Genomic DNA, 15,119 nt, shown 5'->3' with positions numbered 1-15,119 from the left:
GACCCTCAGTTCATACCCCAGTATGGTAGAATCCTTTAGAATCTTTTCTGTTAAAGTAGTAGTTTGACATAAGCACCCAATTTTAAAGGTAGCTGCCATCTTATAAGAGGATATTTTAGTTAAGCCACATCTTGCTATAATAATATTGGAGCTGTGGCTCAAGTGATAAAGCACCAGCTGAGTAAGAATTGTTTTTCTGAATTCCTGCTTTGGTCAGTTGTCCCAGTTTGCGTTAATTACTCAGATAAACTTTTAACTTTTAACTAGCCCATCATGCAAGACTGTGAACCAAAATTCTGACCAATCAGAACAAAGGGCTGGAATTCCATTCAGGATAAATCCTGGGTGGAAAGGTCATTCAGTGTGTTCCCTCAGTTGGCTTTCTGTTAGTAGCATGCCCTTCTGCAAAAGTATACTTTGCCTTGTAGAGTTCCTTTTGAATTGGCGTCCTTATTCTTATGCAACACCTGACTATCCCAAGGTATTTCCAACAATTTAGAGGATCATCCAGGATCTCCCACACTGCCCAAAGGCAATGTGAAGGCAGAGACAGAATGCTGCTTCCTCATTGTGGCAGCCTCCACGTCCAGCTAAACCCGCACTCCCTCAAGACCGACAATGAACCTCAAAATAAAAAGTTAGCAGTGTGGGGAAGAGGCCCAAGTGGGCACCTCAATAGCCAGCTAGCCTTGTGCACAAGCCAAGAAAGAAAAGCAAAGGTACTCTCTTGGTGGTTGGGTATTTTCTGGGATCCAATATGTATGACTGAGTTGTATACTAGACACAGACAGAGTGGAGTTCAGGCTTGTGGTTTTGTTCTCCAGCTAGGAAACAAACAAACAAACATTAGAGACAGGGGAAACAATCTCAGGTGTGTGAGACACCTCCCAGCTTGTTGAGTACAAATAAGGTACACAAGAAACCTCCAAGGAGGGGTGAGGTGTTGAGTGCTCAGGAAACCTTAGTCACAGAGACCTGCTCAAAGTGGGGAACAACAAGTCTAGGCCTGGGGAAACGAAGAAAAGGTAAGCTACAAAATTGACCTTAGATATTTCCCTAATTGGCCATTGGGAAGAATATTGAAAAAAAAGATCTGAGAAGGCTCCAAACTAGGAAGGCCAATTCTCATTTTTGAGCTTACTTTATATCTAAACTATGACTTCTTCTACACATATGTGTGTATAAGTGGTCTGTTATTCTTAATACATAAAAGGTTTTTTATCGTTTTCAAAAGATGCTCATCTTCCCAATCAGGTCTAACCAAGTAGAGGCATTCAGGAATTAACTTGGCCTCCAGCTGAAGAAAGAAGGTGTGTTTTAAGCCCAAATGGCAACAAGGTCTTGAAATTTGGTTAATTACAATATATGAGTCTTAACAAGGGTGTTGAATTGTGTTTAACAGTTGATGGTTGCTCTTATTCCTGTATATAGTACTTCATTATTACTCTAAAATAGAAGGTTTAAAATTACTTCAAAACACATATTTGAAGAGGAGGAGAAATCAAGCTATATGTGGATGTTTTTGTAGTTAACAAGTTAGTCAAGCTCATGCTTACTAGCTGGGGTATGTAGGTAGAGACAGAAAGGGAAAAAATGGAAGGAATCATCTAATACTTAGCATGAGTGTACACCCATGCAAATTCTCTGGCAATAGCCAAATTCTACCAAGCATTACTGCCAACTTTACAGGGTACCAGGCCATAGTCAGCCGGGAATCTAAGAAACCTTCTTGGAGACAAACCATAAATATTTTGTGAGTGGTTCATCCCCAGCAACTGAGGGGAAACACAATGGATATTTGGTAATAGACGGAACAACCTGACCATGTTTGAATCAAATCAACTAAAATGTGTTGACTTGACAATAATCCTCCAGTAGACTGTACTTGTGGTGATTTCTTCCACATTGATCAACTCAAACCTACCAACTATTAAAAAATTAGGTGTGATCAATAGCAAAGAGAAAGAAATGTCCACAAGGCACTTACTTAAGTCCTGGAAAGTTTCTTGAAGGACCAGGAGCTGGGTCTCTTTCTTTACTTTGATTTCCCTCAGGTTGTGAGGCCTTTGGGCTCATTCTCCTGATACTTGAGTTTGGGGCTCATTCTCGATTACCTGGAGGTGCACATGTTGTAAAGAAGATAAACTTGATCACACCTAGGAAGGGTATCAAGTCCTGCTCACAACTGAGACAGCTATTGGGGCAGCAGAACAAGACCATTCACCTGAGTCAAGGTCACTCCTATCAGAAGTAACAATGGACGGTGTGGTCCCACACCCCAACCTTCTAGAGGGTGAGCCTAGGTTAAACATCACCCCATCTCATAATACCCAGGTGATAACGCCTTAAGGCCTGGACAGACCTTTGAGTTAATATGGGATTGGAGTCTCAGCAAGAGAGCTGATACCTGGGGCAGACTCAAATTTTAAGTCACACATCCCCCATCCCCAACAGGTCCTCCTATGAATACAACGCCCACCTCTACGAGGAAAAATAGAAAATCAAAAGGAAAGGCCCTAGGTATCCTAAATCTTTTGTCCATCACTAGTCAGACAACTGGTTGAAATTGTTTTGTTTATAAATGTGGTCTCTTACCTACAGCATTAGAATCCTAGGAGGCAGGAAGAATTAATATTCATTCTTATCATGTCTAAGTGCTTCATATGCATCAGCTCAGTCTCTTTGTCCAGGCCCTCCAATCCCCATACAGGTAGATATTATTCTTACTGTGTAGGTAAAGAGAACAAGACTTTCCCACTATCCTCACATAAGAGTTAAGAAAAGTTGGTGCTGAGATTTGAGCTCAGGCTAGCATGACTTAGAAAGCTCTATTCTTGTGTCACCACCCACATGCCACCTTTCTATGAAGTTAGTTCTTGTTTTAAAGGCCACAGACACAAACTGGCAAGAAAGGGCAAGGCCCAGGAGAAAGCAAGCCAAAACCCAGCCACAAAAAGCTAGGCTAGAGGCATGGCTCAAGTAGTAGAGCAAGCAGGTCAAGCAAGTACTAGGTCCTGAGTTCAGACCTTCAAAACATAGTAAAACTAAATGATTGTAGACAGCGGAGTTCCAGAAAAGACCTAAGCTCCACCTTTGGGATCTAAACTCATGCACTAATCCTAAGTGATTGAAATTGCATTTCTATCACACTAGCACTATGGCAGGCAAGTGTCAACCTGCCTGTCTTAGCTCACTTAAAACAAGGATAGCTGTCACTGCTGGATGACCTGTGCCGTGAAGGGAGAGGTGAATTTAAATTGATAATACTCCACACTAGAAAAGTGAGAGGCCCTTTCCTTTCACTTCCAGTTGCATATTCTGGGCCAAGGGGAGATTATCAGAAGGAAAGCAGTCCCTGAGGTTCCCATCTGTCTTTCCAAACAGAGGCCAGAGTGCCCCCCTGTGTAGAAAGCCGAGTGAAATCTCCACTGTAGCAATTGTTGCCAGATTGGTTTGAAGTGTGAGTGTTCATGTAATCTGGCAATATTGTGTTCTTGTTTTTTTTTAAAACTATTGTCGTCTTTAGATCATTGCACAAAGAAGCTGCCTTTTAACAAAACAGTTTATGAATACCGTATATCCTGATTGATGTCACCCCTTTCAAGAGCCTCACCCATCCCTCCCCTACCCATCTCTTTCTTCACTCTTATTCATTTTATAGCTATATATTGGATTCTTGTCTGCATTCCCCCCCTCTTCTCCTCTTCATTCGTACCCCTTTCCCTTTGACCCCACTCATACCCCTTTCGAGAACCCACTTCCTGATGCTTTAGGTGGCTGACCTCTGATTTTGGGTTTTCTAAGGACTTTACACCCTATTCGACATTGTATTTTTAATTAAGATATTTTTTTAAATCGATTCTGCTGTTTGGCATTGTTATTTCTAACTCAAGCGCATACAGTCTGCCACGATGGTTGGGAAATCTCAGGAATGGTGACCAGTCCAAAAGAGTTTTATTCCCAACTGAAAACTAACAGATACAAATGTTTTCATCTTAATGATCATTTAAATTTGAAGTTAGTAGCAGAATGTTCACACATTTCAGAACATACTATGACAAAGTTTACACTACCCTTTGGTGTGTGTCAAGGGCTATCTCCGCCATCAGGACTTTTATGTCTTGAATTTGTCTGAGATCCCTTTCTATAGTGAATGGCATTTGAGTTATTTTCTTCCTGTAAGCCTTATATAATTCTCTGTTTTCAAAAGGATTATGAGACAAATTCAATTCAAAAACTTGGAAAGGACTTTTTCATCAATGATAATTTGATTAAGGTTAGGCTGTTAATCAGAACTTTCAAGCAAATTTCTAAACAAAGACTCAAGTGATTAATTTATCCATTTACCTCCTGTAGAAATTATTCACTACTCCCCTAAAATCACAGCTTTGGAACACAAAGAACAACCAAAACAGAATTTGTTTTTCAATGAGAAATATTAAGAGGTCACATTTTTATAGTGGGAGGGAAATTAGATTTAATTTTGGTGAGCAAATGCTCTGATTTTTACTTTCAGGTACGTACATGTGCCTACAGTCTCATCTATTTGTTGTGTTCTAGTGTCCTCCAATGGCTATTTGCGAAAGTACTGGTATTACAGAATCTCTCTGCTCTGAACCACCGGGCGCTGAATGATGCATGAGCTTTGTGAGCAAACCCATCCCAAAGAAACCCAGCTTTCACCATCTTCACTGGAATTATGTAATGTTGTGGCTCCTCTGAAAATCATTCTCCTTAGTAGAAGAGAAGTTCAGAGTCATTCTGTTACCTATCCCTGTCATTTGCTTATTGCCATATTGATCAGTCTTGAAAATGCTGCATCCATTTATATGAAAGCTACTGTTAAAAAACAAAACTGTAGAAAGAGTAGGATTTGACATCTGGCACCTAGAGATACAGGTCAGGGTCATAGACTTTGGACAGCAAATAAGGTCCACTGAAAGTTCAAATTTGGCATGAAAGCAGTTTGTTGCATGAATTTTGTTTTAAATACAGAAAATAAATTATATTATATATTATCTTCTGACCTATTAAGAAGCCTGCATGGGAATGTGTATTTTAAAGAACTGTTTGTATTTTTTGTGATCACATTTTGTGATGTAGCTTCAATAAATAAATAAGTCGTTACAATAAAACCTACGGTTAGTCTTGTAAGCTGATTATGTGCAACTATAACCAGAACTTTCTAATTCTTTCCACTTGAAAACCTCTTCTATTCCTACAACAGATATTGATCTGATACTTGAAAAAAAATGTCCCAATTGTGACCCAGGAAATATTGTTTTTGTTTTTGTTTTTTCTTTTTTCTTTTTGCTTTTTTTTTACTTTTTTTTTCTTTTATTTTACTGTGAAAATACTGTACAGAGGGGTTACAATTACATGGGCAAGATAGTGAGTACATTTCTTATCAAGCATTGTAGCCTCCTCCTTTGTTTCCCCTTCCCATCCCTTCACATCCTTCCCCCTCCCTGCCCTCCTCCCCCCACCAAAGTTGTAAAGTTCATTTTTCGACATAACGACTTGTACATCTCATTGTTGCAATGGGTCCTCCTGTTTTAACGATTTGTTTTTTCCCTTCCCCTCCACATATACCAACAGCATATAGTGAAAGTAGGGGTTATACCATGGAGGAGGGACATACAAAGCAACAAAGACATAATCTTATAAATATGTTAGAAACAGTCGCATGAAACATCTCTCTCTCTCTCTCTCTCTCTCTCTCTCTCTCTCTCTTTCTTTTTGTCAGTCGTGGGGCTTGAACTCTGGGCCTGGGAGCTGTCCCTGAGCAATTCAGCTCAAGGCTCATGCTCTACCACTTGAGCCATAGTGCCACTTCTAGTTTTCTGGTGTTTTTTTTTAATTTAATTTAATTTTATTTATGAACATACTGTACAGAGGAGTTACAATTACATGGGCAGGATAATGCGTACATTTCTTACCAAGCATTGCAGCCTCCTCCTTTGTTTACCATTCACATCCCTTCCCAGCCTCCCCCCTCCCCCCCCAATCCCAATCCTTCTCCTTCCCACCCCTTTCCCCCCCCCACCCCGCACCAACGTGACTCAGGAAATATTGTGACTCAACCTATGGGATAAGAAAGGCTCCATAAAGAGAAACCTGAGGGGCTGGGAAGGTGGCTCAGTGGTAGAGCGCTTGCCTTGCATGCCTGAGGCCCTGGGTTCGATCCCTCAGCACCACATAAGCAAAAAGAAAAAAGCTGGAAGTGGGGCTGTGGCTCAAGTGGTAGAGCGCTAGCCTTGAGCTGAAGAGCTGAGGGACAGTGCCCAGATCCAGAGTTCAGGCCCTGTGACTGATGAGAGAGAAAGAGAGAGAGAGGAACTTGAGCCTTTTATAAGAAGTCCTTGAGCAGATAAAAATGTGCACCATGCCCCACTTCCCTAAAGAGATAAAGGACAACAAAATATAATGCAATCTGATATTGCACAAGGACCTGTATTTTCCTAAAGCATATGATACCATATCAGATGTGTATCACTGATACAGGAACAGGTATTTTTATATGTGCCTAATGTACATTACTCTACAGATATCCATCTACAGATGGATAGAGTACTAGGAACAATTTTAAGTAGCCAATTTAGGCTATAACCTGTATAATTTAAAACAGCAATAAGGCAGGAGGACTCTGTAGGGTCAATACTGTGGATGCAGCTTTTTCACCAGCTCTTCCCATTCCACAGAAATTCCAGAGATCCAGATTTGTAAGCACTGCTTGGCAATATATAGTTTAAACAAAAGATTCATCATAGCCCTCAAGGAAACCTAATTATTGTCTATGGATTCCAGGGGAGTACGACACTCTAACTGGAACAAAATGGCACCTAGGGAAAGGGTTAAAAGCAAGAAAGTCAGAGCACTCAGCAAGCTGAAAGCTAATAATAATAATAATAATAATAAAATCACAGGGGCTTGGCACGTACTTCTACTTTGAACCTGGTTACAGTTCTAAAGATAAGGCTCTAAGTCCTACTGACAAGGCCTCTCCTGCAGCCAGCTTTGAGGAAGTCCCTTGTCAGTTCTTGTCACCATCCTTACGGCTGGACATAAAGTGTCATTCACAAAAGAACACGGCAAAGGACATGCATGCAAGTGTACACATGCAGGAGGTGACCCTGAATATGACATTGGTAACCACTCAAAGCCCAAAGAACCTCACATCTTTTGAGAGAAACTGTCCCAAGTTTCTTGAAATTCTGTGTGCCGTAACTAGCAGAAGCAGACGAATGTGGATATTTTAAATGCACTTCACCAACATCTCTAGCAGTCCCTGTCTGTCACCAAGATGGGGTCAGTGCCATGAAGTAGTGCCCACAGTTACCCACAGCAGCTTGCACTCCATAGCCATGCCATCTATCGGTGACCTGGAGAGAAACAGCAGTGAGAACCCAGAAGTTCTGGTGTGGCCCCACCCAGGCACCACCATCCACAGCTGTTCTCTCCTGCAGACGCTCTTGACATTCAGATGTTCATAACTTTGAGAAGGTAACTCATCACAGCAAGGAATGGTAACTACATGAGCTTCTGTATCTCTCCTTTAAGATAATAATCCTCTTTGAGTCACTCATTTGTCTGCAGGTTCTCCATTCACCTGAACCTATTTCCACTTGACAATGCAGTGATCCATCACCATTCAAGAAAGCAGAAAACCTGCCAAATCAGTGTCACGATGAAACATCTTACTGTGAACACACTGCCTCCTAGGATGACTATACTCACCACAGAGACTGGATAATCATAGGTTTCAGAAGTCACTAGCCACATCAGTGTGCAGCAAGGTTCTTGTTACAAGCAATGGTATGTTCATTTCATGGTGAGGGAAGACACTGGGGAAGGCAAGCTCAAAATGCACAGTGAGGCCCATTGTCCCCAGGTAATCACAGACACAAGCCAAAGGGAAGGGTGAGGGGAACATATCTGGGCTTCTTATTCCAAGGAGGAAACTTCTCTAGGGAGTGTGAAAGCAGTGTGCAATAGGAATGAGTCTACCTACACCTGCCACCGTCACCCAGGTAAGCAAGGGACAGAACTCAGGACTGGCCTCAGAGATAGAAGCCCTGGATTCTAAAGGGTTTGGCTGGTGGTAAGTTTTTGGTTGTTTTTTGTTTGCAGTGTGGCAGCGGGGGGTGGGGGGTGGTTAACATTCCATCACGTGTTGGTAGAGATGGGAAAGAAAAACTAGGAGAGAGAGAAAAAGGGAAGAAGTAACACTGTTCAAAAACAAATGTACTGTTTATCTGACTTATGTAACTGTAACCCCTCTGTACATTCACTTTTGTTGTTGTTGTTGTTGTTTTTTGGGGGGGTTCTGGTCGTGGGGCCTGAACTCTGGGCCTGGGCACTGTCCCTCAGCTCTTCAGCTCAAGGTTAGCACTCTACCACCTGAGCCACAGCGCCACTTCCGGCTTTTTTCTTTTTGCTTCTGTGGTGCTGAGGAATCGAACCCAGGGCCTCAGGCATTCAAGGCAAGCGCTCTACCACTGAGCCACCTTCCCAGCCCTGTAATTCACTTTTACAATAAGAAATGCAAATAAAATAAAGACCTATGTGTACTGAAATCACATGATAACTTGTAGATTTTTGTCCAGCCAAAGACCCAACTCCAATGCTTCTAGTTTATGGTTTTAAAAACCCACTCTTCAGTTGTGTTTCTAACCCTGCATTCCAAGTTTCCTTAGTGAAACTGGGAGGACGCTCCAGGTCTCCCAACACCCTTCGAAACTGCCACACGCTCAGCCCAGCAGCTCATCCACTCCCTTCAATTTAAGTATCCTACTGTAATCCTGGTCTTTGTGCCAAGGTCTTTTTGTTCATTCCTGCTTCCATTGCCCAAACTTGCACCTGTCAGAAATATCACCCATGCCTCTGTGCTAATCAAATCTAGCCTCTCCTTCAACTTTGTTTTCCACCTCATTTCCAGAAAGGACCTTTAAATGGATCCTGTGTTTATGGACCAGATGGTGATTTTCTGCTTCTTTGTGATACCCTTTCTTTTTCTTTTTCTTATAAGTTTTTGATTGTGAAAATACTGCACAGAGGGATTACAGTTGCATGAGCAAGGTAATGAGTACATTTCTTATCAAGCACTGGGGGGGGGGCAGGGATGGTAAGGGGAAACAAAGGAGGAGGAAACAATAATAAGAAAAGTAATCATTACCTTGCCCATGTAATTGTAACCCCTCTGTACTATATTGTCACAATAAAAAAAACTTATTAATCAAGCATTGCTGCCTCCTCCTTTGTTTTTCCCCTACCATTCCTTCCCTCCCACCTCCTCAACTATACTCCCCCCCTACACTCCCCCCCCATACCTAAATTGTAAAGTTTGGTGTCTTGTACATCTCATTGTTGCAATGGGTCCACCTGTATCCCTATTTAAACATTTTGTTTTTTCCCTTCCCCTCCCCAAATTATACCGACATCAAATACAATGAAAACAGGGGTTATACCGTGGGGGAGGAGCAGAAAAGGTCAAAAGCTATGTACATATGACCAGATAAGATGATGTTAAGCAAAATTAACCCCAATATAGGGACACAAGTGGGTTTTTTTCTTTCTTGCTATTGTTTCTAACGTATTTATAAGGTACTGTGTGACTTTTTTTGTTGTTGCTTTGTATGTTCCTCCTTTATTTTTCATGTGTGTGTGTGTGTGTGTGATTTTTCTAAATAAGAATCTAGACAGCAAGTGTGCTGTTGGGTTTTAATTATAGCAAAACAAACCGAATGTCTTTTTTAACGCTAATAATTATGCACATCCAAAAAATAGCTGTTGTGTGGCAGTTTACAGAGCTTTGGGAAATGGTAACAATTGGTATCTCTACATCCAATTAGAGCCCACTTAAAAAAAAAAAGGAAGATGGAGGTTGGAAAAGAAGTGACTGACTCCACGTGAAAAATATATCAACTAGCAAGTTTGCTACTTTCCTAAGCCTGCTTTGACATGATCAGGGAACTCTAAACAAATGGATTTTTCCCCCTCAATGTGCAGAGAGCTGGGCACCGCTAGGAGGCCTTGCCCGGCAAGACTGCAGGGGGCTGTTGTGAGAAATTCATTTTTAAGGATCACTGAGAAATTAATGAAGCACCACATTCACGTTCATCTCACATAGAAAGACGTGTTGAATATTAACCTAAGCTGGGAGCTCTCAGAGCTGAGCCATTTCCTCCTCAACATTCTCTGCCTCAACTCGAACATTGGGCCTGCTCCTCACTGGCCCCGACAATGGCAAAGCTCAGCCCTGAACTTCAGTCATGTTTTCTGTACTTGTTATCTGACTTATGAAATGGCAAGCCCTCTGCATGATCATCTTTATAATAATAAAATAAAATTAGATATGTGAAAAAAAGAGTTATTGTCATGATTAGGTACTGGCTTCAGTGGGGGAGAGAGGGGTAGGAGATATAATTTAAAGATATAACCAAAATGAAATTAACAAGAGACTAAAATTCTACATGTTGCACTCTGTCTCAACAGAGAACATTAACCAAACTCACCATCCTTCAACCAGGACTCCCATTTTGGACACTTTCTGGAGTGAAGGACACTATTTACACCAGGCTTCGTGATCCAAGATACAGGGGTGGCTTGGCCACCATAGCTGGCCCAGCCTTCAGGCATTGTCCTCTCAATTCCTGTCCCACACACCACAGTACCACTAATTCTTCTTATTCCTAGTAATGTCATGCACAGAACCCTTCAATGGCTCCTTCACTGGTTCCTCAACAGTATCTCTCTCTCATTCTCCCATCTAAGACCGTCAGAGTCTGATCCCAAGCTACCTATGCACATCGATTGCTCACTGTGGTCCTCTATGAACCAGAACTTTCAGGTCAGGGACTATCCTTCAACCCCCTTTTGTATCTCCTCAGATCTCTGCCTTGCTCCTCCCCCTGTGGCTGGTACGCCCCTTCCCACTCACCCACCAGGACTCCAAGCTTTCCCCTTGTGCAACCTCATGCTTGAAATCTTTCCTTGTCACCTCTACTCCAAGTCACTTCAATTCCTTTTTGTCTCAGTTCCAGCAGTTTTTTTTTGTTCTGTGTTAAATTGCTAGCTATATAACAAGTATATGTTAAATTACCTGCCTCCTTCTAAGATGAGAAAGTCCTGCTGTCTGCTGCCTCCCCCCACGCTGTAACAGACACTCCATAATTACTTAGTGAATCAATGAACCGCATAAACAAATTATAACCTCTGTTTTCTCTGCTAGTTTTATGGATTCCATGTTTAGGAGCTTAAGTTGATCTTCTACAGATTTTTGCACTCTTTCCCCCTACAGGGAAGCCAACCACATTTTTTTTTAAATGAAGCAATTCCACAGAAGTGACAATCCTGTAAAATATTGGTTAATTCACAGCGCCCTCCCAATTTGACAAAAGTGCAGCCCTCTGAAACACAGTGTCTGATCTGAGGAACGGCACGACTCATTTGCACTGCAAGCTGACTTCCAGTTGACTCATCAACCTTCAGCAAATCCCGGAGATCAGAGCCTCTGGAGCAGGCTGGGTTGGGATTTTGTGCAGGGTGTTTATGAAGAGTGCTGTCCAGAACGCTGCCTTCACAGGTAGGAAAGAAGGGGCAGGGCAGGGGGAGAAGTTGTTCAGCAGCCCCGTGCTCATGGTGAACCCTGGTTCAAATCCCAGAAGGGACATCAGGCTTTTCACCTGATCTGAATTGGTTGGACACCGGATGTGGACCACCTTGAAGAGGAAGCACTCAAGCCAGGTGGCTCTTTTCAGTCAAGGCCATTCTCAAATAGGGCTGAGACGTTTCACGCCAACAGCCTTCCCAGCAACTAAGGGAATAAATCCTTCCATTCAGGAAGGCCAGCACAGTCCAGCTCCCATAACTAGGCCTGAATATCAATATAGCTAATGTCTTTTTCAGTAAGCCCTAGAGTGTTTTTTTTCTTACTTTACATGCCTTAATTGTACAAAGCCAAGAACAATCTAGATCTTGTTTCCCATATATACTATTCCTGTCCAAGTATGAAACATATATCATAGTACTTTCCCTTTAGCCCCAGTAGGTTTTATTTTTAATAAATTAAGCACACATTTCTATCTCTTCCGTTGCTCTCACGGTCACACTGCAAGAAGAATGATGAATGGGAAGGCTTATATTTAGAAAATAATGAGGAGAAAGGGAGAATGTGTCCCAAGTGGCTTCAGAGAAGTTCTTTTGATTACAGTTAAGACTGGGTTGAGGGCAGTATTTTATAGAACAAAGCATTCTGAAGAATCAACAAATATCTGGCAATTTGGAACAAACTGATGACCCGGTGTCCTGTACAGATTCACTTGTCCCTTTGCATGACTATCTTCGTTTCAAGTCTGCATTCGAGTCTAGAAAGTATTTTTCCCAAATATTCTTTCATCATTTTACCAAAGAGGTGATAAAATAGCTGAACATTAGCAGGGGAAGGAAGGGATGGTAGGGGAAAAAACAAAGAAGGAGGTAACAATGCTGGATAGTTACTCATGTAACTGTAAGCCCTCTGTACAGTATCTTTACAATAAAAAATATATATTAAATAAAAAAATAGCTGAACATCATAACTATTTCTCCCGGAAAAGGTACACACTAGCCAGGTGCTGATCACTCATGCCTGTAATCTGGTTCAAAGCCAGTTCAGACAGAAAACTATCCAAATACTCTTATCTCCACAATAACAAGCAAAAGGCTGGGGTGGAAGCATGGCTTACGAGGTTGGGTATCAGTGGAGCAAGCTGAGCCAGAAAGTATTGAAGTCATCTTTTGTTTTTCAACTTTATACAGCCAGCAGAGAGAAGATCCTTCAGCCCCATGACTATAAAAACATGGACAAGACCCTGTCAAGCAAGAGCTCACAGACACTACCCTCCATCTACCCTGAAAATGTCAAAAGCATTGGATGGAAGCAACAGAGAAGCTTATATGTAAGGCGTGTGTGTGTGTGTGTGTGAATGTCTGTCTTGTTTGTTTGTGTTCTGAAATGCTTTTTTCAGGAAGGAGGAGGAGTGGGAAGGCATTGAGGCACTGGGGGAATGAATTGCACATGAGAATATCATTCATCAAATGACTCGTGGTGGCCCATGGCACCACACCACTCTGCCTCCAAGATCCACAACCACAGCTCCTTTTTTCCATTCGCCTCTGCCAACAGCTCCCGAAGCCTGACTTTGCATCTAGAGAGTCCCTTTTCAAGCAGGCTGAACCATTAGTGTTTCTGTTAAAGCTACTCATGAGTTGCTTGTAGCTTTGTCCTAACCAACGTTAATAAAGCTCACCCTCAGTCCCCATTTATCTCTTCATGCCCAGTCCCTTGGAGTATTCTACAGCTACTTCAGTGCCAGGTGACATTTCATCAGGAAAATGCTTGTGAGGTTTAGAGGACTGAACTCAGATTAACAATGAGAAGGTTAGCCCATGAGTGATTGTGAAATCCAACCCACATATCAAAGAGCAGGTTTCCACTTGCAGGAGGCCGGGTCAGGAGTCAGAGAAGGCTGGTCACAGCCATCGCCAATCAAGGAACATTTCTAAAAACACACCCACTGTGTTTTGTACACAGGAAGTAAGACAGCAATCAGAGAGAGAGATTCCTGGCTACCAAAATCCAATGAACTATATAATAAACGAGGACTGTGTCTTAACCTATGTGAGTATAAGAAGTCCTCAGAACTCCCTGGGCTCCTCAGGAGGTGGTCAAGAGAATTGTGGTTCCAGACTAGCCCAGATCAGAGAGTTACTAAGAACCCCCATCTCAACAAGAATAAGCCAGATGTGGTGGCACACATCTATAATCCCAGCTACTGGGAAGGCATGTGTAGAAGGATGGCAGTTCAAGAGAACCTGCTTAGCAAGTTTAACACTCTGAATTCAAAGCCCTGGATCACCAAAACATAACAAAGGAAGTTCAAAGAACTCCTTCAAAGCAGACTGTTTTCAGGAGGTGATGCACAATTCTTACTTACCTGAGCCTGATATTACCCAGCTTGGGAGGTAGAGATAGGAGAATTGGAGTTTGAAACACGTTTCAGCAAAATTTGTGAAAGACCTTGCCTAAAAAGCAAACTAAAAAAAACCAAAGCTGGAAGCGTGGCCCAAGCAGTTGAATACTTGCCGAGCATATACAAGGACCTGGTCCAATAATTAGGAATCTAGAAACAAAACAAAACAACAAAAAAAACCAGAAAAAAAACCTAGGCATTATAACATACACCTGTAATCCCAACAATTTGGGAAGCAGCGAGAGAAGAATTACAATGAGGTTCAAGGCCAGCATGGGCAAAAGTTACCAAGACTTTATCTCATATACAGGCTGGAGGCTACCACTTACCAATAATCCCAGTTACTTAAGAGGCAGAAGTAAGAAAACTACTATTCAAAGTCATCTCTGGTATTAACCCCCAGTACCACAAAAAAAAGAAAGAAGAAAATGGAAAGTAACGATGCCTATTGCTGCTGCTATAAGATAATAAATTCGATTTTTAACAAACTGATTCTAAACTACAATCAAACAAACAGGTGTTACTCTTAAGAAGAGCTGCCAGCTGGGAATGTGGCTTAGTGGTAGAGTGCTTGCCTAGAATGCATGAAGCCCTGGGTTTGGTTCCTCAGTACCACATACACAGAAAAAGCCAGGTGGCACTGTGGCTCAAGTGGTAGAGTGCTAGCTTTGAACAAAAGAAGCTCAGGGACCCTGAGTTCAAGCTTCAGGGCTGGCAAAAAAAAGGAAAAGAAAGAAGAGGAGGAGGATGGAAGGAAGGAAGGAAGGAAGGAAGGAAATAAGGAAGGAAGGAAGGAAGGAATCACAATGGGAGATAAACTTGCATTAAATCCAAAGCTACATATGAAAATAAGCCTCCCCATGGTTCAAAAAGAATTGTATTCATTACTGACTTCTGTAACTGTAACCCCTCTATATATTATTTCCACAATAACAGTAAAATGTTTAAAAAGAAAGAGAAAAAGTCTCACTTGTGATATAGCTTCAGCCTAGAACAGTCTACAACTCTCTGTGGACTATTTCATATCAAGTGGTAATTACCAATCACAGCTCTGACAATGTGCTGTGCACAGAACAAACAATATGACCTTTTGCAAAAGCTGCAGGA

The sequence above is a fragment of the Dipodomys ordii genome, unplaced genomic scaffold (genome assembly GCF_000151885.1).
Source record: "Dipodomys ordii isolate 6190 unplaced genomic scaffold, Dord_2.0 Scaffold12, whole genome shotgun sequence".
Classification (NCBI taxonomy): Eukaryota; Metazoa; Chordata; class Mammalia; order Rodentia; family Heteromyidae; genus Dipodomys; species Dipodomys ordii.
The sequence above is the reverse complement of the archived record's forward strand: the minus strand, read 5'-3'. Positions refer to the sequence as shown.